The following is a 4,216-nucleotide window of genomic DNA, read 5'->3' on the forward strand; positions in this document are numbered from 1 at the left end:
AGAGTCAGTCTGGGGGGAGCTGGGGTGTCCCGGGAACTCGCGTGTTTCTCATGTCCCCGTCCGGGGCTCAGTCCCCCGGTAGCCGCCACCCCGTGTGCGAAGCATTTTCAGCTTTTCAGGCCTCAGCCCCCCTCCCTGCAGCCTGGAGGAGACGCGGGAAAAGTCCAGAGGCGGGTGACCGGCCCGCAGAGGCCTCTCGCCTCTCACGCCCCAGCTCCCGGGCCGGCAGGCCGGTGCTCTGAGCATTTTCACGGGCTTGAGCTTTAGAGATGCGAGCGCGGAGAGCTAAGTAAGTTAAAAGTGCGCTTAAGGTGGTGGGTGGGGGTTTAGGAGCATCGCTAGCGCTCTCGCCTCTCACGCTGCAGGTCCCGGGATCGGATCCCCGGGACCTGAGTGTTTTCCCCCCTCCCGCAGGAGGTGGCAGCAGGGAGGCAGGTGGAAGGGAGAGGAGAGGGCGGGCAGGCAGGAGAGAGGAGTAGAGGGCAGGAAGGAGGTAGGTAGGAGAGGAGAGGAGGAGGGTAGGAGATGGAAGGAGGTAGGAGAGAGAGGGAGATGGTAGGAGGCAGGACCCCCCAGAGTTCCCCAAGACACTCCTCCGATAGGCCCCCCCAGGATCCCCCTAGACACTTAAGACCCCCAGATGCTTTTGACACTTGGTCAGGCTTTGCTGACTGAAGGAGACTTTTAGGCAAAAATCCGCAGGGCGGGTGGGAGGCCCCATAGGAACATGCTCAGCGCTCCTGCCTCTCACGTCCCAGGTCCCGGGATCGGATCCCCGGGAGACAAGTGTTTTTCCTGCTTGTTGGGTCCTGCAGGACACTTGTAGGCCAAAGTCTGAGTACGGTGCTCTCGCCTCTCATGCTCCAGGTCTCAGGATGGGACCCCCAGAAACTTTTTACACCCGTTTGAGCCTTAGGCCCAGCAGCCTGGAGGAGGCTCAAATGGCCTCGGAGGGTGGCGGCTGGCTCAGGAGCCCTGCGGAGGCGACTTACCTCGAGTCCCAGGTCTGCAGTTCAAGCTGCTGTAGAATTGCAGTGACAACATGAAGCAGTTTACTTTTGTCAACGTGTTTTATTTTCACTAACTCTTGTTAAATAAAGACCGAGGGAGGCCCCTAGAAGCCTGTTGTTTGAACCACAGAGAAACTTACAAACCATTAAACCTCTCCAGGTCTTTGTTTTTCGGGCAGAAACGGCAAGTGTCTGCAGGGCGTCCCCTGTCCTCTGCAGCTTGACTCCAGCCTCGTCTGCCATCCAGACTGCTGAGAGTGGCAGGAGGGGACAGGGGCTGAGTGACACACCAGGAAGCAGAGAGAATATAAAAGTGAGGGAGATCCCAGCCCTGCTGTTTCCTGAGTTCTCGGCAACAAGTCTGCTGTGAACACAACCACAGTGATTAATGATTTTAATTTTCAGCCCCCAAGGCAGAAGGACAGGCTGGAACAGGGCAGGAAGCAGGTCCCAGGCCCTGCGGGATCGGCACCGGCTCTCTGACTACCCGGCCTGGCAGCTGGCACCTGGGTCTTAAGTGCAGCCAAGAAACAGATCTTAAAGCTTTTCTGAGAAGAAAGATTTAAGGATTCAGGAGCATCTGAGGGGCCAAGAGAAAACTGCAGCCAAGTGTCCCGGGGACCCAGAGGGCTTGAGTTTTCTGGGTGGCAGAAGAGTTCGAGACCTGCTGAGACCAAGGTTGTCCCGTGGAAAGCCCAGGCCATTGTGAGACTGACAGCCTACCCCCCCACCACACACACACACACACACACACACACACACGGCAGCTTCACCATCTCTGTTTTGCTACAAAAAATTTCAAAGATGCAGGAAACAGCACCTACTGTGTTGCCCTCTGTGGAGACGCCGCTCCTTTTCCGCCACTGTCTTCTGTCTGTCTGGTCCGGTCCCGTCCCGTCCCGTCCTGTCCCAGCGTCTCTTAGGTGTTTTCTCCTCCTTCCCCTCTGGTTAGCAGGGCTTCTCCCCCAGGTGAAATCTATCCAGCTCACTCGTTTGAAGGTCTTTGCAAACCTTCATCACTTCCCCCGTGAGGCCCAGCTGAGAGCTGCACAATGTCTGTGCAAACCGTGAGCTCGGATGCCTCACGGCCACGGGGCTCAGGAGGTGGCACAGTGGCTACAGCGTCGGGCCCTCTAGCAGGAGACCCAAGTTCCACGCCAGGCACCACAAAGTCCAGAGGGATGCGCATGCTCTCTCTCACCCGCTCCCTCCCTCTCATTAAACTAAATTAAGAATTCCCTACATCTGTGTATGTAAGCGTCACATACCCATCCGCCTGCTCACCTACATCCTACCTGTCAAGATTATGGAAGATTTGAATGCCGACTTGACAAAGCAAGAGACTATTTCAGACAAGGAAATCAAACAGAACTTCAGGGCGTGGTGGGCACAGAATAGTTTCTGACCTGTGGGGAGGTGAGATGCCCACTGGGTGATAGCAATACATGGCCTCTGAAGGAGGGAGCTTCAGAGCTGCGAGTTCTTCCCTCCGTCTCTGTTTCCATCTGAAATAAAAGTCACCTGGTGGGTGATGGTGGTGAGACCTGAGAAAGCCTGAGGCAGCGGGGGAGCTGGAAGCCCTGGAGGCCTGCGCCTGGGGCAGGAGTCGGAGTGTGTCAGCTTCAGGTCCCTACTGGGGACACTGGATTGTCCCCCACTAGCCAGCACAGCATGTTCTCAATGTCCCCAGAGTCCCAGGCAACTGCTCAGAGGCCATCTTTTTGATCTATCCCAGAATGGAAGTTAAAATAAAAAGACATTCACTCATGGGGGCCAGACAGCGGTGCCCCGTTAAGCCTGGGCATTGCTGTGCACAAGGGTACTCAAGGGTCAGGGTTTCAGCCCCCACCCCCAGCTGCAGGGGGACACCTCATGAGCAGTGAAGCAGGTGTGAAGTTGTCTCTCTCCCCCTCTAGATGCCCTTTCCTCTCTCAATTTCTCTCTGTCCCATCCAATAAAATAGAAAAAAAAAAAAAAAAAGGCCTCCAGGAACAGTGGATTTGCAGTGCTGGCACTGAGCCCTCATGATAACCCTGGAGGCAAAAATAAACAAATCAATTTGATTTGTTTATTGCTTCTGGTGGTCCAGGGCATTGAGCCCAAGACTTCAGAGCCTCAGGCCTGAGAGTGTCTCTGCATCACCATTCTGGTATCTAGCCCTGGCCCCTCTCTGGTTTGGATGCCACTAGGTGGATTGCTGAGGCTCTGTGCCAGCACTAGGAAGCCAGGGTTGCTGGCGGCTCCCCACCCAGACACCTTCTCATTTTTTCTTTCCCTCTGAGTTTAAGGTGCACTGAGAAATTGATAGGAAGGGTGAGATAGAGACGTGGAGAGAGAGACCCCACAGACCTGCCTCCCCGTTCCTTCTGGTGCAGGCTGGGAAGGGGCTCCATCCCTGGTTCTTGTGCACAGAGGTCTGGGAAGTCCAGCAGGTTCCTCAGCCCAGCAGCGCAGCAGAGCTGCTCAAATCGCTGTTTTTTCCTCCAGGGTTATTGTTGGGGCTCAGTGCCTCCACTATGAATCCACTACTCCTGGAAGCTATTATTTCCTCCCTTTTGTTTCCTTGGTTTTATCATTGTTACTCTTATTGTTACTGATGTCATTGTTGTTGCATAGGACAGAAAGAAATGGAGAGAGGAGGGAAAGACAGAGAAAGGGAAAGATAGACACCTGCAGACCTGCTTCACCTGCTTGCAAAGTGACACCCCTAGAGGTGGGGAGCAGGGGCCTTGAGCCAGGATCCTTACGCCGGCCCTTGCACTTTGTGCCACATGTGTTTAACCCAATACACTACCACACAGCCCCCTCAAATCACTTTTTTCCCTATAATGGATTTGGAGCAGTGCAGGAGACAGAAAGGGTCTGACCCATGGCAGAGACGGGGAAATAAAGGCAGAGCTCCAGGACCCTTCTGACTCTGTGGTCATCCCACCAGGGAACCTGGCCCTCAGCCTCAAAAGCCCGGTGTCTGCCCAGTGAGCTGTCTCCTGCCTCTCTCTAGCCTATGGGATGGAAGCTTCCAAGAACAGATTCTGTGAGCAGACGGCAAACGCCCTGCCCAAAGCAACAACCAGTCCTGACCCACAGACAGCACAGTGAGAACAAGGCCGCCCAGCCGGGCCCTGCTGCGTTATGTCGCCGCCTTGTGGACACGGAGCAGAATGCACCTCATGGGAGACTAGAGCCAGCGAAAGGGCTCCTGTATG

General features: G+C 55.3%; 1 long non-coding RNA gene across 1 annotated transcript; it reads left to right on the forward strand.

Moving 5' to 3' along the window:
- The first annotated feature begins 728 nt into the window (after nt 1-728).
- LOC132535446 (uncharacterized) lies at nt 729-2,246 on the forward strand. Its single transcript, XR_009547254.1, has 2 exons — nt 729-1,901; nt 1,934-2,246. It is a non-coding gene; the product is annotated as an uncharacterized LOC132535446 (long non-coding RNA).
- The last annotated feature ends 1,970 nt before the right edge of the window (nt 2,247-4,216 follow it).

This window comes from Erinaceus europaeus, chromosome 22, assembly GCF_950295315.1.
Source record: "Erinaceus europaeus chromosome 22, mEriEur2.1, whole genome shotgun sequence".
In the NCBI taxonomy this organism is placed as follows: Eukaryota; Metazoa; Chordata; class Mammalia; order Eulipotyphla; family Erinaceidae; genus Erinaceus; species Erinaceus europaeus.